At 38.5% G+C, this 24,517-nt stretch overlaps 1 long non-coding RNA gene across 1 annotated transcript in view; it reads left to right on the top strand.

Moving 5' to 3' along the window:
- The window catches only part of LOC125099973 (uncharacterized), a 32,957-nt gene extending 9,810 nt beyond the window's left edge, over positions 1-23,147 (top strand). Inside the window, exon 3 of the long non-coding RNA XR_007127411.1 lies at positions 19,467-23,147. This is a non-coding gene — a long non-coding RNA (uncharacterized LOC125099973). The remainder of the gene's footprint in view (positions 1-19,466) is intronic.
- The last annotated feature ends 1,370 nt before the right edge of the window (positions 23,148-24,517 follow it).

The raw sequence follows: 24,517 nt of genomic DNA on the forward strand, positions 1-24,517 counted from the left end.
GAATAGGTTTTGGATTTTGTCAAATGCTTTTACTGTATCTATTGATATGATCATGCGATTCTTCTTTTTTAGCCTGTTGATGTGACAGATTATATTAATGGATTTTTGAGTGTTGAGTCAGTCTTGCATACTTGAGACAAACCCCACTTGATCACTGTATACAATTCTTTTTGGACATTATTGGATTTAATCTGCTAATATTTTATTGAGAATTTTTGCATCAATGTTCATGAGAGATTTTGATCTGTAGTTTTCTTTTCTTGTAATGTCTTTACCTGATTTGGTATAAGAGTAATGCTGCTCTCATATCATGAGTTAGGAAGTGTTCCTTCTGCTTCTGTTCTCTGAAACAGATTGTAGAAAACTGGTATAATTTCATCTTTATTGTGTCTAGTAGAATTTACTGGTGAATCCATGAGTCTGGTGCTTTCTGTTTTAGAAAGTTATTAATTATTGATTCAATTTCTTTAATGGATATAGGCCTATTCACTGTGTTTATTTGTTCCTGTGTCAGTTTTGGCAAATCGGGTCTTTCAAGGAACTAGTCCATTTCATCTAGGTTCTCCAATGCATGAGTATAGAGTTGTTCACAGTATTCCTTTACTATCTTTTTAATATCCATGGGATCTGTACTGATGTCCCCTGTTTCATTTCTGATATCGGTAATCTGTGTCTTCTGTCTTCTTTTCATAGTTAACCAAGGAGGCTTATCAATTTATTCATCTTTTCAAAGAACCAGCTTTTGGTTTAATTGACTTTCTATATTGATTTGTTGTTTTCAGTTTCACTGATTTCTGCTCTAATTTTTGTTATTTATTTTCTTCAGCTTACTTTGAATTTAATTTACTCTTCTAGTTTCATAAGATGGAAGCTTAAGGTATTAATTTTTGATTTTTCATCCTTCTAATATATACATTCTATAAATTATCTTTTAATCACTATGTTCACTGTATCTCACAAATTTGATGAGCTGTTTTTCATTTTCATTTAACCTAAAATAGTTTTAAATTCTTCTTGAGATTTCTTCTTTGACCCATGTGTTACTTAGAAGTGTACGATTTAATCTTCATGTACTTTGAAATTTTCCATTTATCCTTTTGTTATTGCCTTCTAGTTTAATTTCACTGTGGTCTGAGCATTGACATAGTATGATTTCTATTCTTTTTAATTTGTTAAGATGTGTTTTATGGCTCTGAATGTGGTCTATGGTGAAGAATGTTCTATATGATCTTGAGGAAAATATGTATTCTGCTATTGTTGGATAAGCTAGTCTATAGGTGTCCATTACATCTAGTTGATTGATGGTGTTGTTGAGTCAAACTATGTCCCTACTGATTTTCTGCCTGCTAACCTTGTCCATTTGTGATAGAGGGGTGTTGAAGTCTCCAACTATGATAGTAGTTCATCTATTTCTCTTTGAAATTCTATTAGTTTTTGCCTCACATACCTTAATGCTCTATTGTTAGGCACAAACACATTAAGGATTGTTGTGTCTTCTTAGATATTGACCCCTTTATCATTATGTAATGCTCTGTTTTATCCCTAATAATTTTCCTTGTTTTGATATCTGCTCTCTCTGAACTTAATATAGATGCTCTTATTTTTATTTGAATAGTGTTGGCATGGTATATTTTCCTGCATCCATTAACTTTCAATGTATACATGTCTTTATATTTAAAGTGGGTTTCTTGTATACACCATATAATTGGGTCTTTTTATTCACTCTGACAGTCTCTCTCTCTCTCTCTCTTTTTAATCTCTCTCTTTTTTTAATTGGTTCACTTAGACTATTGATATTCCAAGAGCTTATTGATATAGTTGGATTAATATCTGTCATATTTGTTATGTTTTCTATTTGTTGTCCTTGTTCTTTGTTCTTATTTTTATCTTCCTCTCTTTTTCACCTTTTTGTGGGTTTTTTGAACATCTTATATGACTCCATTTTCTTTCTTAGTGTATTGATTGTATTTCAATACTTAAAAAAACTTGTTTTAGTGGTTGTTCTAGAGTTTGCAATATGTATTTATAACTAATACAAGTCCATTTTCAAATAACACTATACCACATCAAAGGTAGTGTGAATACCTTATAATAACAAAATAACCTCAATTCTTCCCTTCTGTCTCTTGTATCATTGCTTTTATTCATATCACTTATATATAAGCATATATATACTAATTCTTTGTTCTCAGGTAATGCTGATGTTGTTGATTAGAATGCATATTTTGAGAACCACTGTTCTTGGGTGCCTTAAAAGAAATTGCAATTATCCTTTTGCCTTATTGACAAATTTTAGATAATTTTTGTCAACAGTTACCAACGTTAAAAAAAAAAAAAAAACACTCAGGAGTTGTTTTTGTTTTGTTTTGTTTTTAATCCTGATCCTGGTTTCTTTTGAAACATTAAAAGGTTGGATAATAATAAACCTAAATTCTCCCATGGTGAAAACTGGCAGATAGTATTAGCTGCTTCTTTTAGGGAGAACATTTGTTCTCCATTTTGTCACAGTTACCACCAACCCCAGCCCACATCACTCATTAATTTATAGATATTTGATTTTGCTACCCCTCCAAAAGATGGCGGAGATATATAATGCAGAATTTTGAGGAGGGTCATCAGCATAGCTGGTTAATCTGATCAAATTAATTCAGACATCCATGGCTGGCTTCACAGAAGTGGAACCCAGGCAGATGCACAAGACTCCACTCTCAGAAGGGCCCCATACTTGACTTAACGCTTTGCTGTTGCTATCTTGAAACTCTTAATAATTTTGGACATTTTGTATGGGAATCCACAAATTAAGTGGCTGGTCCCACAGCCACCTCACACTTAATGATAACCTTCTCATCACCAGATTGCTAAGGAGGGGAGAAAAATAATGCTGGGATCTGATATCTGAGGGGACACTTTAGAAACCATCTTATTCAGCAGATGGGGTAATTATTTCATCTTATAGCTAGAGCTACCAAGGTCCAGAAAGAGGGAATTGACTTCCTCAAGGTCATGGACAAACCCTGAAAAAGGAGCCAAATTGGAAGTCTAAAGTGATGAGTCTGCAAGGCAATGAATACTAAGGCTGCCAGTGAGTTTATGTATCTGATGTACTTCTGCATACCAATGAGAAAATTCCTATTTGTCACTTAGCTCAGTCAATTTTAGGTTGATCTGATTGAAGCAGGTGAAGGAGGTGGATAAAACAGAAGGGTGGGAGCATGAGATTTAAACAGAAAACTGTATAAACAGACTTAGTTTAGGATAAAGATTGGGAAGGAGGAAAATGTTATACATGAACTCCACACCTATATTTGTTACAAAGGGCAGACCACCTAAAACTCAAATAAATTGCAAATTGTGAAGGCATTCAGGGAATGCCAATATACTGCCTGAATAAAAACGGCAATCAAGGTTCAGGGAAGCACTTAATTTTAGCTGGCCTCACTTAGCTGGAAAATAGTTCAATTACTTGTAGGTCTCAGCTGCCTGGTTTAGGTTAATGGCTGCATATGCCCAGTGAGAGAGCTGAGTCCCTGCAGCTCATCAAGTGGTAAGTAGGACTGGGAGTTAGGCAAGTAATTAGCCCCAAGTGGTCTTGCACTTGTGCACATCTATGCTTGTGGTTTGGATGGGGTAGAGCTTCCTCTCCCACCCATCCACCCACTAAGAGACAGTCAAGGAACCAAGGCCTGGGTGTAGAACTCCATCCCCATATCCACTATGCTTGGCTCAGTAATGGGTATATGGCTCTGAGCTGGCACAATGAACATCCTTCCCAAGATTCTTGACAACCCTATCAAAAAGTTGCTCCCTTTTCTTCTGAGCTGGTTAGCAGTGTAAGCTTGGGACTGTGTGGGTAGTTCTTTTGCTCCTGTGTCAGAAAACAACCTGTCTTAAATGAAGTCAAATAGTGACAGGAAATAGAAAGAGACAAGAGCTTAATAATATTATTGGAACTTGTGGATCCAGTCATGTCTGAAGGAAACCTACCCCTTGAATTTCTCAATTACATGAGCCAAAAAAAAAATTTTTTTTTGTTTAAGTCTATCTGAGTCCATCTGAGCCACCCTTGTGGTTGAAAATGTCTCATTAACATGAAGGCTCTCTCCTTCCTAAGCAGTGTGCTAGGTGCGTGCTGAGGTTAAAATAGTGGGCAAGACATACATCATTCCTATCTTCAATGGTACTTAGAGTCCAGTGGGAGGATGGTAACAAACAAGCAACTACACAAATAAATCAAATATAATAATTTTGCATTGGGATTTGTATACAAGAGAAGCTAAGACAGAGAATAAGAGGAAGAGTACTTTAGACAGCATGGGTGGGGAAGGCTCTCAGTTGAGTATTTTTAAAGCTGGGAGTTAGTAGTACGAAGAACAGGGGAACGAGATTTCTGGGCAGAGCAAACAGGACCTGCTCTTAGGCTTGAAAAAACCTAACTCATTCAAGGAATTGAAAGAAGGCCCTCATTGATTCATCCATTGACCCATTCAAATGTCAATTAGTCAGTGGCATGATGCTAAGCACAGGGAGACAAAGACAAATAAAAGCATTCCCTGACAAGTTGGCAAGATATATTGTAAATTGTAAAAATGTTCAAACCATTTGATTTAGCAATCCCACTTCTAGGAATTTAGTCAAAAGAGAAAAAAAAAACTGGTATATCTGCAAAAATACAGCTACAAGGATGTTCATTGCAGCATTTCTTCAGCTTTGTATCGATGTACGACATACATGTGTGTATTGAGTAAACATATAATAAAGTATACTGCTCACCTGTTTCACAACCTAAACGCAGCCATGATTGGTCCCAGATCAAGAAAGAAGACATGCCCAGCCCTCCAGAAGCCCTCTTTTGCCCCTTTCTACTCACAGATGCCCTTCCCACCAAGGAGAACTATTAGCTTGACTTCTAACAGTAAAGACTAATTTTACTCTTTTTGTACTTTATGTAAATGGAGTCACACTGTATGTGGTTTACATTGCACGGAGTGGGGGGAGAAGGAAGAAGGTTGGGATGCCCTGGCTTCTTTTACTTAACACTATGTCTGTGAGATTCCACTATACTCTTTATGTAGTTATAAGTTGCTTATTCTGTATAGTTGTCCATTACTGGAATACTCGACAAGTTATTTACCTATTCTGCTATTTTTGGACATTTGGGTAGTTTCCAGACTACAAGACTGTTGTAAACAGTGCTGTTGTCAATGTATTGTGGTTAAGATATATCTGCAATTCTTTGGAGTGTATACCTGGGAGTGACAATGCTGGGTAATCACATATGATCCACTTTAGTAGATAGTGCTACGTAGTTGAACAAAATGATTGCACCTGTTCGCATCCCCACTAACTTTGTAAGAGAGTTCTGGTTTCTTCACATCCCTGATGAAACTTTAAAAATTTTTTAGCCATCTGGTGGGTGTGTCAGTATCGAGGTGTGGTTTCAATTTTCATTTCCTGATGATTAATGAAGTTGAAAACTTCCTAGAATTATTGGTCATTAGATATCCTCTTTTCTGAAAAGTCAGTTCAAATCTATTTCCCTTTTTAAGGTGCCTTTTTACTCACCTTTGATTGAAAAAAATTCTTAATATTGTCAAATTTATTAATTTTTTATGTTTAGTACATTTTTGAATCCTATTCAAGAGATTGTGCACTAGCCTAGGATCGGAAAAATGTTCTTCCTCTAAAAGCTTTACTGTTTTCGTTTTACCTTTACATAAGCAATCTATCAGAAATTGATTTTCTTTACGGTATGAAGTAAAGGTCTAGGAAATATTTCTATATGGCCATGGTTCCCAAACCATGTACCAAGTCACCATTGGAAGCCATAGTGAATTCACAGGGTGCTGGAAGATATTTTACATTTTTAAGAGAAGCACAGTGACACCTGTTGGATACCACACGAACTATTAACTTGGAGTAGTTCATAGTTTAACATTGAATCATACCATATTCTCTTCAATGATATCATATTTTTGCAAAGTTGGGTTCTTTGAAGTTGCTGTGGTAAAAGTAAATACCCCTTGAAATCGGGAGGTATGAAATGGTGTTCACTATGATTCAAGGCCGAAGAAGCCCTACAGTGCCCAACAGGAGTGTAAATCCATTAGCAAAGATTGTGATTGCTTAAAAGTAAAATAAAATATTATTTTTCTTTCAAATTATATGTACTGTTTTTTCAAATGATTGTGAAATTGTTAGGATATAAATATTTACTAAATTGTTTGGATCTAACTACTTAATAAAAAAAATGATAGGTATTTTTCTGGGCTAGAGGTGCCATGAGAAAAAGTTACTGAGACATTACAGGGGTCATGTATCAAGCAAGTTTGGGAAGCTCACTGAGGCAGAGTCCAGGGCAGCCGCTCTGATTCCCACACTGGTGCTTATGTTCTAGGGTTATCCCTTCCTCGTGAGTGTGGGTGGGATCTGTGAGTTGTTTCTTACTTATAAAATATCGGAAAGGTGACAGGATGTATGTGATTATGTTACTTAAAATTGTAGCACCCAATTAAGGAGGAGTCTCTGTCTGAGCTACTCCATGGAAAGAGGCATGCAGCAAGGAGGTTAAGGACGGCCTCAAGCCAAGAGTCAACAGAAAACTGAGGCTCTTGGGGACCCTCAGTGGTTAAGTTGGTTAAGCATCCAACTCTTGATATTGACTCAGGTCATGATCTCAGGGTTGTGGGATAGAGATCTGCTTCAGGCCCTATGCTCAGTGGGGAGTCTGCTTGAGATTCTCTCTCCCTCTGCCCCTCTTCTCACCCTACTATCTCTCTGTCTAAAATAAATAAATAAATCTTAAAAATAAACAAACAAACCGAGGCTCTCATTTTGACAGCCTGCAAAGAACTGGATTCTCCCAATAACCTCATGAATTTGATTGCTGATCCTTCCCCAGTTGAACCTTCAACAATACTGCAATCCTAGCCAACACCTTGATTGCAGCTTTGTGAGACCCTGAAGCAGAGGGCCTGCTTAAGCCATTCTAAATTCTTGTCTACAGAAACTTTGAGATAACATGTTACATTGCATTAAAGTACAAGTTTGTGGTAATATTGTGACCCAGCAATAGATAACAATTACACCTGCCATATGGGTATCTCATTGATCAGCATCATTCAATGAAAAGACCATTCTTTGCAGTGTCATCTTTGGCATAAATCAGACACTGTGTTTTTTATAATAATGAAAAGTAAAAACCACTAAATTTCCAATAGAGGTTTTTTTTTTTATTAACATATAATGTATTATTAACCCCAGGGTATAGGTCTGTGAATCGCCAGGTTTATACTTCACAGCACTCACCATAGCACATACCTTCCCCAATGTCCATAACCCAACCACCCTCTCCATACACCCCTCCCCCCAGCAACCCTCAGTTTGTTTTGTGAGATTAAAAGTCTCTTATAGTTTGTCTCCCTCCCAATCCCATCTTGTTTCATTTATTCCTTTCCTACCCCCCAAACACCCCATATTGCCTCTCAACTTCCTCATATCAGGGAGATCATATGATAATGTCTTTCTCTGATTGACTTATTTCACTAAGCATAATACCCTCTAGTTCCATCCACATCATCGCAAATGGCAAGATTTCATTTCTTTTGACAGCTGCATAGTATTCCATTGTGTATATATACCACTTTTCTTTATACATTCATCTGTGGATGGACATCTAGGTTCTTTCCATAGTTTGGCTATTGTGGACATTGCTGCTATAAACATTCGGTTGCACATGCCCCTTCGGATCACTACATTTGTATCTTTAGGGTAAATACCCAGTAGTGCAATTGCTGGGTTGTAGGGTAGCTCTATATTCAACTTTTTGAGGAACCTCTATGCTGTTCTCCAGAGTTGTTCCACTAGTTTGCATTCCCACAACAGTGTAGGAGGGTTCCCCTTTCTCCGCATCCTCACCAACATCTGTCATTTCCTGACTTGTTAATTTTAGCCATTCTGACTGGTGTGAGGTGGTATCTCATTGTGGTTTTGATTTATATTTCCCTGATGCTGAGTGATGTGGAGCACTTTTTCATGTGTCTGTTGGCCATCTGGATGTCTTCTTTGAAGAAATGTCTGTTCATGTCTTCTGCCCATTTCTTGATTGGATTATTTGTTCTTTGGGTGTTGACTTTGATAAGTTCTTTATAGATTTTGGATACTGGCCCTTTATCTGATATATCGTTGGCAAATATCTTCTCCCATTCTGTCAGTTGTCTTTTGGTTTTGTTAACTGTTTCCTTTGTTGTGCAAAAGCTTTTGATCTTGATGAAATCCCAATAGTTCATTTTTGCCCTTGCTTCCCTTGCCTTTGGTGATGTTCCTAGGAAGAAGTTGCTGCGGCTGAAGTCGAAGAGGTTACTGCCTGTGTTCTCCTCAAGGATTTTGATGGATTCCTTTCTCATATTGAGGTCCTTCATCTATTTTGGGTCTATTTTCTCGTGTGGTGTAAGGAAATGGTCCAGTTTCATTTTTCTGCATGTGGCTGTCCAATTTTCCCAATACATATGTTGAAGAGACTGTCTTTTTTCCATTGGACATTCTTTCCTGCTTTGTCAAAGATTAGTTGACCATAGAGTTGAGGGTCTATTTCTGGGCTTTCTATTCTGTTCCACTGATCTATGTGTCTGTTTTTGTGCCAGTACTCTCTTGATGATGACAGCTTTGTAATACAGCTTGAAGTCTGGAATTGTGATGCCACCAACTTTGGCTTTCTTTTTCAACATTCCTCAGGCTATTCAAGGTCTTTCCTGGTTCCATATAAATTTTAGGATTATTTGTTCCATTTCTTTGAAAAAAATGGATGGGATTTTGATAGGGATTGCATTAAATGTGTAAATTGCTTTAGGTAGCATCGACATTTTCACAATATTTGTTCTTCCAATCCATGAGCATGGAACATTTTTCCATTTCTTTGTGTCTTCCTCAATCTCTTTCATGAGTACTTTATAGTTTTCTGAGTATAGATTCTTGCCTCTTTGGTTAGGTTTATTCCTAGGTATCTTATGGTTTTGGGTGCAATTGTAAATGGGATGGACTCCTTAATTTCTCTTTCTTCTGTCTTGTTGTTGGTGTAGAGAAATGCAACTGACTTCTGGGCATTGATTTTATATCCTGACACTTTGCTGAATTCCTGTACAAGTTCTAGCAGGTTTGGAGTGGAGTCTTTTGGGTTTTCCACATATAGTATCTTATCATCTGCGAAGAGTGATAGTTTGACTTCTTCTTTGCCAATTTAGATGCCTTTAATTTCTTTTTGTTGTCTGATTGCTGAGGCTAGGATTTCTAGTACTATGTTGAATAGCAGTGGTGATAATGGACATCCCTGCTGTGTTCCTGACCTTAGCAGAAAAGCTCTCAGTTTTTCTCCATTGAGAATGATATTTGCTATGGGTTTTTCATAGATGGCTTTGATGATATTGAGGTATGTATCCTCTATCCCTACACTTTGAAGAGTTTTGATCAGGAAGGGATGCTGTACTTTGTCAAATGCTTTTTCAGCATCTATTGAGAGGATCATATGGTTCTTGTTCTTTCTTTTATTAGTGTATTGTATCACATTGATTGATTTGCGGATGTTGAACCAACCTTGTAGCCCTAGAATAAATCCCACTTGGTCGTGGTGAATAATCCTTTTAATGTACTGTTGGATCCTATTGGCTAGAATTTGGTGAGAATTTTCGCATCTGTGTTCATCAAGGATATTGGTCTGTAATTCTCTTTTTTGATGGGATCTTTGTCTGGTTTTGGGATCAAGGTAATGCTGGCTTCATAAAATGAGTTTGGAAGTTTTCCTTCCATTTCTACTTTTTGGAGCAGTTTCAGGAGAATAGGAATTAGTTCTTCTTTAAATGTTTGGTAGAATTCCCCTGGGAAGCTGTCTGGCCCTGGACTCTTGTTTGTTGGGAGATTTTTGATGACTGCTTCAATCTCCTTACTGGTTATGGGTCTGTTCAGGTTTTCTATTTCTTCCTGGTTCAGTTGCAATAGTTTATATTTCTCTAGGAATGCATCCATTTCTTCCAGATTGTCAAATTTGCTGGCATATAGTTGCTCATAATATGTTCTTATAATTGTTTGTATTTTTTTGGTGTTGATTGTGATCTCTCCTCTTTCAGTCATGATTTTATTTATTTGGGTCCTTTCTCTTTTCTTTTTGATAAGTCTGGCCAGGGGTTTATCAATCTTATTAATTCTTTCAAAGAATCGGCTCCTTGTTTCGTTGATTTGTTCTACTGTTTTTTTGGTTTCTATTTCATTGATTTCTGCTCTGATCTTTATTATTTCTCTTCTTTTCTGGGTTTAGGCTTTCTTTGTTGCTCTTTCTCCAGCTCGTTTAGGTGTAGGGTTAGGTTGTGTATTTGAGACCTTCTTGTTTCTTGAGAAAGACTTGTATCACTATATATTTTCCTCTCAGGACTGCCTTTGCTGTGTCCCAAAGATTTTGAACTGTTGTGTTTTCATTTTCATTTGTTTCCATGAATTTTTTCAATTCTTCTTTAATTTCCTGGTTGGCCCTTTCATTCTTTAGTAGAATGCTCTTTAGCCTCCATGTATTTGGGTTCTTTCCAAATTTCCTCTTGTGATTGAGTTCTAGCTTCAGAGCATTGTGGTCTGAAAATATGCAGGGAATGATCCCAATCTTTTGGTACCGTTTGAGACCTGCTTTGTGACCCAGGATGTTATCTATTCTGGAGAATGTTCCGTGTGCACTAAAGAATGTGTATTCTGTTGCTTTGGGATGGAATGTTCTGAATATATCTGTGATGTCCATCTGGTCCAGTATGTCATTTAAGGCCTTTATTTCCTTGTTGATCTTTTGCTTGGATGATCTGTCCATTTCAGTGAAGGGGGTGTTAATGTCCCCTACTATTATTGTATTATTGTTGATGTGTTTCTTTGATTTTGTTATTAATTGGTTTATATAACTGGCTTCTCCCACATTAGGGGCATAGATATTTAAAATGTTAGATCTTCTTGTTGGGCAGACCCTTTGAGTATGATATAGTGTCCTTCCTCATCTCTTATTATAGTCTTTGCCTTAAAATCTAATTGATCTGATATAAGGATTGCCACCCCAGCTTTCTTTTGATGTCCATTAGCATGGTAAATTGTTTTTCACCCCCCTCACTTTAAATCTAGAGGTGTCTTTGGGTATAAAATGAGTTTCTTATAGATAGCATATTGATGGGTTTTGTTTTTTTTAATCCATTCTGATACCCTATGTCTTTTGATTGAGGCATTGAGCCCATTTACATTCCAGGTAGCTATTGAGAGATATGAATTTAGTGCCATTGTATTGAATGTGAGGTGACTGTACTGTATATTGTCTCTGTTCTTTTCTGGTCTACTACTTTTATGCTCTCTCTTTGCTTAGAGGACACCTTTCAATATTTCCTGTAGAGCTGGTTTGGTGTTTACAAATTCTTTTAGGTTTGTTTGTTTGTTTTTTGTCCTGGAAGCTTTTTATCTCTCCTATTTTCAATGATAGCCTAGCTGGGTATAATATTCTTGCCTGCATGTTTTTCTTGTTTAGTGCTCTGAATATATCATGCCAGCTCTTTCTGACCTGCCAGGTCTCTGTGGATAAGTCTGCTGCCAATCTAATATTTTTACCATTGTATGTTACAAACTTCTTGTCCCGGGCTGCTTTCAGGATTTTCTCTTTGTCACTAAGACTTGTAAGTTTTACTATTAGATGACAGGGTGTGGACCTATTCTTATTGATTTTGAGGGGAATTCTCTGCACCTCCTGGATTTTGATGCTTATTCCCTTTGCCATATTAGGGAAATTCTCTACAATAATTCTCTCCAATATACCTTCTGCTTCCTTCTCTCTTTCTTCTTCTTCTGGAATCCCAATTATTCTAATGTTGTTTCGTCTTATGGTATCACTTATATCTCGAATTCTCCCTCATGGTCCAGTAGTTGTTTGTCTCTCTTTTGCTCAGCTTCTTTATTCTCTGTCATTTGGTCTTCTATATCACTAAATCTCTCTTCTGCCTCATTTATTCTAGCAGTAAGGGCCTCCATTTTTTATTGCATCTCATTAATAGCTTTTTTTTATTTCAACTTGGTTAGATTTTACTTCTTTTATTTATCCAGAAAGGGTTTTTATTTCTCCAGACAGGGTTTCTCTAATATCTTCCATGCCTTTTTTGAGCCCAGCTAGCACCTTGAGAATTGTCATTCTGAACTCTAGATCTGACATATTACCAAAGTCCATATTGATTAGGTCCCTAGCCTTCGATACTGCCTCTTATTCTTTTTTTGTGTGTGTGTGTGTGGTGAGTTTTTCCACCTTGTCATTTTATCCAGATAAAAATATATGAAGGAGAGAATGAAATACTAAAAGTGTGGAAAAGGCCCCAGAAAAACGTGAGTTAACCAAATCAGAAGAGACCCCAAATTGTGGGGGGAAGAAAGGGGGTAAAAAGAAGTTCAAAAAAGATTTTTTTAATTAAAGAAGAAAAGAAAATATAGATATTAGCCTGGTGAATAGAACAGAGCCACCCACTTCATTTTGGGAGTACTTTGGTCTCTAGAAGAAACTACCTCCCAAAATTTTAAGGAAAGAAACACACACACACACACACACACACACACAAATAAGTGTAAACTCGATGAAGGGATGGAATATGACTATAAAGATGAAAATTTTTTAAAAATTCTAAAAAAGGAGTTGATAAGTTGGTTGGGAAAAGAAAAAAAAAAGAAAGTGGAGAGAATTTGCTCAGGCTGGAGACTAGAACAAAGCCCTGTGCTAGATTTAGGGTATCTTTTGATCTATTAGAAGAAGTTGTATCCCAGCATTTTTTAGAAGAAAATACCCTATGTGTACACAAAAAATAAAGTTAGATACAATGAGGGATAAAATATGACTATAATAATGAAGGTTCAAAAAAATTTTTTTATGAAAGGTATTGTTAAGATTAACTAGTTAAAAAACGTTAAAAGAGGAAAGAGTAAAAGTTTAAAAAAATTAGAATAAGAAAAAAATAAAATTAAAAAAAATTAATTAACTTTGCCAACCTAAAGAATCATGGAGAGAAATACATGAATTCCATGCTTTGCTTTCTCTGGAATTTTTCTGGAATTCCGCTGTTCTCCTTGATAAGTGAGTTTGGTCTGGGTGGTATTTCTTGCTGATCTTCTGGGGGATGGGCCTGTTGTAGTGATTTTCAAGTGTCTTTGCCTGAGACGAAATTGCACTGCCCTTGCCAGGGCCCGGGCTAAGTAATCTCCTCGGGTTTGCTCTCGGGAGTTTTTGTTCACTGGATGCTTTCTGTAGAGCTCTGGAGGATGGGAATGAAAATGGCGGCCTCCCAATCTCTGGCCCAGAGGAACCGAGAGCTCAGGGTCCCACTCCTCAGTGTGCCCTTGGAGAAAAGCGCTCAGTCACTCCCATCTCCCTGGCCTCCGGCTACAGGCCGAGCTCACCGGGCCTGCAACTGAGCGTCTCTGTCTCTGGCACACAGCCCCACCTGGAGTCTCCAAACCCAGCAGATCACTGCCACTTTTCCAGGGAGGTGTCCCTGGATCTGACACTTGTGGAGTCCCTGCTCAAAGAGCAGTGGACTGACTGTGCCACAGATCACATTTAAGGTAACCCCGAGCTGAGAGCTCACTCCTCGGCTCTGTCTCTGTAGCTGGCTTCCCTGCTCTAATATCTGTAAGCTCTGCAATACTCAGACACCCCCGATCCTTTGGTGGCCCTGCAGGACCCAAGACCATGCTGTCCCCGTGAGGGCTCCAGCCCCACTTAGCCTTGGAGCAATGTCCCTCAGTGCAGACTTTTAAAAGGTCTGATTTTGTGCTCTGTTGCTCTGCCACTTGCTGGGAGCCAGCCCCTCCCCCTGCAGTCTATCTTCCCGTCGCTTTGGATTCACTTTTCCGCGAGTCCTACCTTTCAGAAAGTGGTCGATTTTCTGTTCTAGAATTGCTGCTCTTCTTCTCTTCAATATCCGTGTTCAGAATGGTTTGATAAGCTATTTAACTGATCTACTACTACCTGATGTCATCTCAGCCTGCTACTCCTCTGCCATCTTGACTCCTGCCCCTCCAATAGAGTTTTGATGAATTGCCCATGATACCTTTTCTACCTGACTAAGAATAATTGATGGCCAAGAAAAATCATGAGGAAGAACAGCTAATTAGATGGGAGAGTTTTCACAGTGTATCACGTTAGTGAAAAAATGAAGTTATAAAGTCATATGTTCAATTATATTGTACTTATGCAAAATGTGAGTTTTGTGTGCATCTGCATTATAAAAAGACTGTTAAAATGTCTTTGGGAGGGGCCCCTGGGTGGCTCAGTCAGTTAAGCATCCGACTCTCGGATGATCTCAGGGTCATGGATCAAGGTCCACATTGAGCTCCACACTTGGTGCAGAGTCAATTCAAATTCTTTCTCCCTCTCCTTCCCCATCTGCCCCCTTCTCTTTCTCTTTCTGTCTGTCTAAAATAAATAAATTAATAAATAATAAATAAATAAATAAATAATCTTTTAAAGAATGTCTTTGGGAGAGAGAGGATTACAGGTGTTTAACAATGTTTTTGTGTGTTTTAAAATTTTTCTATAGCAAATTATCCACCACTTTTCTACAAAGAGAATATATTACTTTTATACACACACAAAGCCATACACACATATTTTTTAAATCAAAGAACAGTCTCTGCTTGAGGGAATTTACAGTACAGTAGGAGATATGCTATAGACAAATAAGGGTACTATAAAGTTAGACATTGTATATTCATGACCATTTGGGGACCCAACTTGAACTGTCTTAACACAAAAGGCTCACAGACTGTTACTGGCCTTGCTTGGTTTGTATGCCATCCTTGAACCAATTGCAATATCCAGAACATGGGGTTCCAGGTCTGGATCGTGAGACCACCCGATAAGCCCTGCCTATCATCAGCACCTCATTGAGTGTGGTGGTAGTGGGGTGGAGGGGACTTCCTAATGAAAAAAGGGTGCCGTAACCAGAAGAAATAAGGAGATGTGACAGTGAAAGACCAAACAAGAAGCAAAGGCACAGAGGACGTGACACTTAACCCGAGTGTTCAAAGGTGAGGAGGTATTTCCAGGCAGCTGGGATCAGAAGGGCATTTGAGAAGGATGAAGGTGAACAGTATGAACAGTGGTAAAGGAAGGGAGAGAGAGAGAGAGAAACAAGATCCTCTAGGCTAAGATGTTGAGCCTTCATCCTGAGGGTAATGGGGAGCCCCAAAAGGATTGAAAGCTAGGACAAATGTGTTTGATAACCTTTGTTTACCCTGCAAGGTACAATGCTTGATGAATATTATTCCAAGTAAGAATAGTAATAATATTTTCTGTCTCCTGCATGAAACTCCGTGAACTCTCCAGTGACTGTGAGGAGGATAGTTAGAGGAATCTTTGACAATACCGTCCACTAAACCAGTGTGTTTCTATGTTTTTGACCATGATCCTCAGTAAGAAATGCCTTTTATATCACAATTCAACTGAATTTCACTGAATCGTTTAAACAAACAAACAAACAAATAAACAAAAACTCTGCCCTGGACTACCTACTCCATGATGGCAGTGACCATGACTGTATGACTCTTTTTTTTTTTTTTTAAAGATTTTATTTATTTATTTGTCAGAGAGAGAGAGAGGGAGAGAGAGCAAGCACAGGCAGACAGAATGGCAGGCAGAGGCAGAGGGAGAAGCAGGCTCCCTGATGAGCAAGGAGCCCGATGTGGGACTCGATCCCAGGACTCTGGGATCATGACCTGAGCCGAAGGCAGCTGCCTAACCAACTGAGCCACCCAGGCGTCCCTGTATGACTCTTTTGATTATCACTATACCTTCTATGTCTGGCACAATGTTTGTCCCATGGTGGGCCCATAATATTACTATTATTACCCAGTACGTTTTCACTGAATGAATGCATGGGTGGATTGATAAATTATTCAAAATGCCTTGCTAACTACAAAGAGTTATATAGATGCCAATAATTGGTCTTAGCAACCAACTCAGAGCTATGTTTATGAGACTGTGTGGTAGACAAATCACCAGAGCAGGCGGTGGGAGGGGATGCTGAGGGCAGGGCAGAGTTGGAATTTAATGCCAACAAGGGGTGGTGCCCCATGTACCATATTGGAGTGATTCATATTACTTCCTGGGCCACAGTCTTTGTCCATAGCCCTGCTTCTTCTTTTACAGACTGAGTCATTTTAGTGGTATACGGGGACCATGAGTCAGAGAATGGAGATGAGAGAGTTTCTTTTGCTGGCCCAAAGATTCCATCTCAGAGACTGCAACAAATGCACAAGTTAATATTTTTCTCTGAATATGGACCTGGGTTTAAAAAGCCATTGTTGTACATATCTTGAAAGTGCATTTGGCTCAAGAGGGTCACCAGGGGCCACTTAAGCCTGTCATTTCCTCCCTGCCTCTTGAAGGTTATTGATCAGTATCAGTGGCAAAGCCCTTCCCATGCATTCTCTGTAACCAAGTTCTTTACACAGAAAGCCAAGTCAAGGAAATGACTTTAAAAGAAGCAGTTTGCCCAAAGATTAACAGTGCTAACTGGGGCTGAGCAATGACTTCCTCCCAGTATCAATATTCTTGGAGGTTTGAGGATTAAGATCCCATTTGAAGAAGGGCTTGTCAGAAGAAATAATGATTTTCTGTCTTTTAAAGAGCTAGAAACCTTCATTATAGACAAAGTCATCATTAAAGATCTTTAGTTCAGGACTGCACTAATAGCTTAATAGTTACAGATGACTGGGAAGGGGTTGGGGGAGGATTTCCAATACCAATCACAGGGAGCCTTTTTAATTCAACAAGCAAGTCAAGAGTTGAAACCATGTTCTTAAAGAGGCCTTGAGCTTCAAGATTAAGGGACTTTGGGAACCAGCAGATCTTTTTTGGGTTTGTCTTTCCCCTGTCTGTGTCTTCTAAGTAATCACTTTGGTCAAGTTAAAGAACACACCTTCCCTGAGCCTCAAATTCCTCAGCTATAAAATTTCAAAGGCCTTTGAGATTAGGAAAAAAAAAAAAAAAAGGTATAGAAAAGCATCTAGTACTGTAGCTAGCATGTAATTGTTAAACATAGTTCTCATGGTGGTGATGACGGTAATGGTAATGGTGGTGATGATGGTAATTCTTCTTCTTATTATTATTATTATTTTGTTTTAAAGTAATGTTAAGAAAGAATATCAAGTTCATATTCAGAATTCAGTTGGGAAGGTGAGTTGGATTTCCAAATAAACATAGTGCCAAGCAGTATTTGAGAATAGCCATTTCTATCTTCCTGTCTTTACACAAGCTGTTTCATCTACTGGAAAAGACTTCTCACACCATGTTCCCCTATTCAAACAGAGCCAGACTTCATTTCACATGCTTTTATATAGAATAAAAGAGAGGGCTGTCCTTGGTCACTCAAGTCAAGCAAGCTGTTCTCCAAGCTCCCCTGTTTCTCTTACCCTTCACTTGTGTGATTGTCCCCCTATAGCCTTTCAGTTAACACTGCCTCTACTTGAACTAACTTGAGTGAGTTTCTGTTTTTGCAACCAAAGAGCTTTGATTAGGATACCACCAATGAGTGTGGTTTTAAACGTTTTAGGGTGAGGGTGTTGGGAACAGGAGGACTGAAGCAAGCCAAACAGAAGGTGGGATGTGGAAGTCATGGGTTGATCATCAGAGGTCTTTAGAACCCATGGGATCTCTGTGGAGGGAAAGAGAGATGATAGAAAAGACTAGAAACACGACTGACTTCAAGAAGAGCTTAGATAAATTTTTGTCCCACTAAGTGAAATCACAGTATCTAGTGTGTATAGCCAGCACAATCTAGGCACTGGGGAGAATGCAAAGAAGAGTAAACACAACCTTTGCCCTTCAGGAAGCCACAGTTCTACCTACAACTTCTACTGAGTACAGATGAAGTGTAAAAACTCCAGCAGTTTTCTAAGGAGTCTTAAAGACTGATATGGAGGAAAAGTGGGCTTTAAAAATGGAAAATAGCTTTGTAAATATAATGGATGTTAGTCTTCAGACCAGGAATAATAACAGTTCAGTTATGATCTACTGTGCCAAACACAATTACAAATCTTTTATATATATTATTTGAAGGAAAATAAAGTGCCCTGCAAGTAGGTACAATTATCCCATTTTACAGATAAAGAAATGGAGCCTCAGAGAGATTAAGTCTTTGTCCAAGGTCATAGCCAGTGAGTAGCAGGACTAGAAGTCAACTCACATTTATGTAACAACTGGATATCTGTATGAAAAAAAAAAAAGGAATTTTGTCTTTTACCTCACATTATATACAAATATTGCTTCAATATAAATCGTAGAGCTAAAAGCAAAAGCTAAAACTACAAACTTCTAGAAGAAATCATAGGAGAAAATATTCACAACCTTGAGGTAAGCAAAGATTTCATGGACAAGACACAAAAGTTTAAACCATAAAAGGAAAAACTGACTAATTAGACTTCACCAAATAAAACACTACTGCACTTTGAAAGACACTACTAAGAAACTGAAGTGGCAAGCCACAATATGGGAGAAAATATTTGCAATGCAAATATCAGATAAAGGACTTGTAACCAGAATATAAAAAGAACTCTGGAAAGCCAATAAAGAGAGATAGTTCAATTAAAGAAAAATGGACAGAAGGTTTTAACAAACCCTTCAAAAAGAGTGACATATGAATAGCCAATAAGCACATGAAGAGATATTCAACATGATTAGTTAGAAGGGAAATGAAAATTAAAAGCACTATGAGATGCTATTTGATACCACTGTGAGTGACTAAACTTGAAGGGATAGCCAAAACCAAATATTGGTGAGGGTGTGAAGCAACTGGAACTTTCAGTTACTCCACTTTGGAAAACTGTTTGACAGGTTTTTATTAAGTTAAACACACACTTATTTTATGACCCAGCAATTCCACTCTAAGATATTTGCCCAAGAGAAGTGAATGCATATATCCATAAAAAGATTTTTACAGGAATGTATATAACAACTTCATTCATGATAATCAAAAGAAGCAAACTCAAATGGCTAGACAGATTGTGATATATCCATGCAGTAGTATATTACTCAGCAATGCAAAAGAACTGTTGATATATGCAATAACACTGATGAATCCCAAAAATTTTATGTCTAGTGAAGGAAGTCATGACCAAGATAGTACATACTTTATGATCCAATTTATGTGAAATTCTGGAAATGGCAAAACTAAGTCGCAGTGATAGAAAGTAGATCAGTGGTGGCCTAGAGTGGAGGCTGGGGGGAGGGGATTGGCTGGAAGGAGCAGATAAGAATTTTTTTGAGGTGATGGGGTGGTAGTGGTTGTATGGGTGCCCACATTCATCAGAGTTTATCTAGTATATGTGCACTTAAAATGAGTACATATTATTATATGTAAATTATATCTCCAAAAATAATTTTTTCAAAAGGAAAGAACCTTGAAACATGGAAAATTGTTCCACAGGTGCTGTGGCAGGGAGAGGGCCTCCACCAGCAGACATGTGGAAGATGTTGAAGCAGACAACAGCTGGAAACCTTCAGAGAACATTTTGGTTTATAAAATCACTCTCTGCTTTGCCAAGACCTTTCATTCTCTAAGAGGTGACAATCCCTTCTCAGGTTCTATCAGACAGCAAGTGCTGGCCTGACAAGAACACAACTGTCCAGAAGACAACAAAAGGGAGAAAGGGTCCCAGTTTTCTTACTCAGCTCCCTGGAATCCAAGAAGATAACCTGATTTATTCTGAGTTCTCTATAAAAACCCTCATGTCTCTCTCCTCCTCTTACCTCACATCCCCTCTCACTTCCTTAGGAGCCTCTCTCTGGCTCTTACTCACAAGATCCCTGAGGCAGCACAGAGACTGTACATAGCCACCAACTCCCAAGCCCTTTGCTTTCTCCAGAGAAACCACAGGAAACACTGCATGGAATAAATCCCTCCAGTCACAATTATTCAGACATTCTTATAAGTACTGTTCTTTTAAAAAGCTGGAAAGTTGGGTTGAGGAGTTTGGGGCTATTATTAGCACCAAACACTATAAAAAGGAAATGCCACTGATAAACTTGGGTAGCTATATTTTTATATGGGATAATTCAAGCTTCCTTCTTTGAGTTCCCAGTCATAAGAAATCCTTAATAAAAATACTACCTCAGGCCATACCCTCAAACCCAGCTTAAACATTGCTGAAATCCACTGGGGCTATTCCAGCCAGGACTGACTAGGAAACTAAGATTGTGTTTTTAGCCTATTTTTATGGCTGCTCCCTTCTGAGTTGCTCAGGTCTGTCCTACCAAAGGAAAATAATCCACCAGCCCACATACAAATATTTACTTGTAGTGACTATGTGGAGGCAGCATGGCAAAGGGGTTAGTATGAAGGTCAGACTTAACCAAGCTTGGTCCCATGAAGCATCAGGCAAGTTACTCAACCCTTTTGAACTTTCCCTGCAAGATGGGTTGCTGTCAACCCTATGAGTTAATGCCTGACATCTAACACTTGGTAAATTTTCAGTAAATGTTAATTCATTATTATGTGTTCAGTCATGTCTCTTACCCTAGGAACTGCAAAAATGTGATTTTACCTTTGGAAATTCTACACTCTTTCTTGATACACAAAGCATACCAACAGAATAAAAGAACAACAGAAATAATGAGATCTTGTGTGGATAAAGTTGCTTAAAAACGTACTTCAGAGACCCTGCTAGCCTCCCGCTTCCAGCTCTATAGGAGAGCAATTTGTCAATGTGTGTCAAGAGCCTTTAAAATATGTTTGCCCTAAAGAAAACAATTAAGCCTGTGAGCAAAAATTTATAGTGGATATTATAGTAGCAAAAAACTGTTAGTCTAAGTGTCTAACAACGGAATTTCCATGAATATTTAGACATTACAATTGAACATTTACTCAAACCACGTCATAAAACAATATGTACACTATGGGTCCAATCAAATGTATGAACTGAAGCATTGCTTTCATTAAGAGTTTCTTGTGACCAGGAGCTCTAAAAAGAAAATTTGATTTACTCCCATATAAAAATATAGATATGTGGGTAAATGTATACATACACGTAGGAAAGGTCTATAGACCATGGCTTGACACAGTAGTTTCATGTGTGGGTGCTGCTTTTGAGTGGGTTTTTTGTTTTGTTTATTTGTATTTCTATAGAGATACATTGCTTTTATATTAGGAAAAAAAGCCCTCAAAATTTAGAGAAACAGTTCAATGAATCTAGGGAAATAGAACAAATACAACACAATAGGTAAATAAGCAGTGGCCTATATTTTGCTTGACGTTTCTAAGAATTCTACGCCCTTTATTTAGCTTTCCACAAATAACACCGATTCACTGTGTGACTGGGCAGATTTTTCCCTCTCTGGCCTCAGTTTTCCATATGTAAAATGCACAAGTTGGACTAGATTGGGGATGGCAAATGAGTTTACCTTGAGTGTCAGCGCTGTATCATTGCTAGAGACTGCCTGGACCACCTCTGTGATGAGAATGAATGTTTGAAAATGGGCTAGAGCTCTGTGACTAACAATGTGTGTCATGGATGTAAGCATGTGGAATGATACAGGAGGACCATGCAGTTCCTATATGTAGACTAGATAACTTTAAGGTTTCTTGAAATACTGTGAGCCTGGGGCATCTTCCAGCAAAAATATTAATCTGAATTTGAAAAGTCACAGGGGTTGGGGGAACCTAATTCCATGTAGTCACTTTCCATCTTATTTTATGGGACCCAAGACATAATTTGGGGTTTATTGAAGAAGAAAATAGTCATGGCCTTTGTGTCTCCATCATATTTGCCTCCATCACCTCCCAACCCCAGAACAAGGAATAAATGTGCAGCTGTTGTTTCATCTTCTTCAATCTGAAAGAATTTGAAAGCCACAGCTGTTAGAGGCATAAACCTGACTCTAGATCTGTTCTTGGTCCATGTCTCATGTTTCATGGAATTCTCTAAAAGCCACACCTCTGGGAGTCAAGTCAAGGAAGGCCACTTCTGTCAATAACTACACTCCTAGGATCAGAAGTGCTGAGTGCGCATTCCAAGGGGACTTTCCTGTATGAAGTAGTGCCTGTTCCTGTCCAGATTCAGTGGAACCAAGCTCCTGAGAGGGGTGCTGATGTTCCTAAGGTCATATGATGAGTTCAACTACCACCCAGCTTTTCCCATTTGCAAGCAGACATGGATAATTGGGCAAACATCAGCATCTGGCTGCCAGCAGGTTGGCTATTTGGAGGAGGGGCAGGCTAGAGGGCTTTACTGCGTCTCAAGTTAACCACACTCATCTACCCTCGCTTCCACAGAGAACAGCAGGCTATATTCAGGGATCTCGGCAACAGCTGTGCCTTCCAAACCAAGATGCTGTTCAGAAAGATGATCCAAATGTAGGCTATGTGTTTCAGCAGGAGGTGGTGGGACTTTCCTGCTCAAATGGCCCTTTGTGTGCTTCTAGGAGATGGGGCATTAACCTCACACGTGGCTAACCCATGATGGATTACTTGGCATTCTCAATTTACATTTGGCTGGTGGTCAGAACTGAACTGTCAAAATGCCTGGGTATCTGAAGCACACAGTGCCTGACTTGTTCAGACTTGTTTCTGATGAAGTGGGTGGATCCTGGGGCTTTTGCTCTAACCAGATTTGATAAGCTAAACAAGGCTGGACTGTTACAAAGGCTGGCTCCAGTGTTCCCCTCAGGGCAGCAGAAATCAGTATTCTGAATCGGTGGCCTCTATTATCAACTTCATTTATATTCAGCATCTTTATCTATTTCTGGGTCTTCCCTGACATTTACCCACTTGTTGCAAGTGTGGTTCTGCCCAAGACTGGGGTATCACTAGAGTGAGATGTACTTCCACTTACCCTTAAACCCAGCCAGCCTTTATGCTGTGGCCTAGTTCGGAGTTATCAAGAGAGCCTCTTAGAAAGTTTAACTCCTTGGAACCTTCTCAAAGGTCATATATTTTAGTGCTGGCTCTGCATTTACTTATAGGAATCTAGTCTAAAGAAAGGAATTTGTTTTGGCCAAAAGGCTGTTGGATCAGTGCTGGTAATCACGATACATGTAAGAAACAACTTAAATTCCAATAGTAAGTGATTGGTTAAGGAAATTATAGTCTATCTATATGAGTCAACCATTAAAAGTTGTGTTCTAGGGGCGCCTGGGTGGCTCAGTGGGTTAAGCCGCTGCCTTCGGCTCAGGTCATGATCTCGGGGTCCTGGGATCGAGTCCCGCATCGGGCTCTCTGCTCAGCAGGGAGCCTGCTTCTCTCTCTCTCTCTCACTCTCTCTCTCTCTCTGCCTGCCTCTCCATCTACTTGTGATCTCTCTCTGTCAAATAAATAAATAAAATCTTTAAAAAAAAAGTTGTGTTCTAGACTAGTACTTCCTGGTGTAAATACAACCCACCACCTAAGAAATATTCTGATCAAAACTCTAGATCTAACTACTAATTGTTAGAAAATTTAGGGGACAAAGGAACATGTTAAATGACATCAAGAGGATGCAATCAGCAAAATTCAGAATGTAAGCACTCTACAAAACAAACCTAGCTTCTTCTTTAACAAACAAAACAAAACAAAACAAAATGACATTAGGCATACATAAAGAAAAAGAGACTTAGGAAATATCTGAAACAAATGCAGTAAGTAGACCTTGCTTAAATCCTGTTTGAAACATGTAATTATTTTTCTTTAAAGTCATTTATGAGACAATTGGGAAAGTTGAACACTGGATATTTGATGGTACTTATGAACAATTGCAATTAGTTAAAAGAGCTCTAATTTTCGAGCACCTGGGTGGCACAGTTGGTTGAGCATCCAACTCTTGGTTTTGGCTCAGGTTGTGAACTCAGGGTTCTGAGATTGAGCCCCATATCAGGTTCTGAGCTCAGGATGGAGTCTGCTTTGGATTCTCTCTCTCTCTGTGTCCCTCCCACTTGTGATCTTTTTCTCAAATAAATAAATCTTTTTTTTTTTAAAGAGTCCTATCTATGAAAAACTCACAATGAATATTATTCTCAATGGGGAAAAAGCTGTCAGCCTTCCCTTTGAGATCAGGACCAGGACAAGGATGTCCACTCTCGCCACTGTTGTTCAACATAGTCCTAGAAGTCCTAGCAACAGCAATCAGACAACAAAAAGAAATAAAAAGTATTCAAATTGGCAAAGAAGAAGTCAAAAAAGGAGTCCTAATCTTTTGGAGATATATACTGAATATTTATGGATAAAATAATATTTGCAATTTGCTTTTTTAAAATTTTTCTTCAGTGTTCCAAAATTCATTGTCTATGCATCACACCCAGTGCTTCATGCAATACGTGCCCTTCATAATACCCACCACCAAATCCACTGAGTAAAGTGCATAGGGGGTATATACTTGGTAGTTGCTGAATGTGGGTAATAGGTACAGGAAGTTTATTACAATGCTTATGCTATTTTTGTATAGTTTGAAGTTACCATAACAAAAAGTTTTAGAAAACATAGTGTAGAGGAAATCTGTGTCACAGGTT

Source organism: Lutra lutra, chromosome 5, assembly GCF_902655055.1.
Source record: "Lutra lutra chromosome 5, mLutLut1.2, whole genome shotgun sequence".
NCBI classification, from domain to species: Eukaryota; Metazoa; Chordata; class Mammalia; order Carnivora; family Mustelidae; genus Lutra; species Lutra lutra.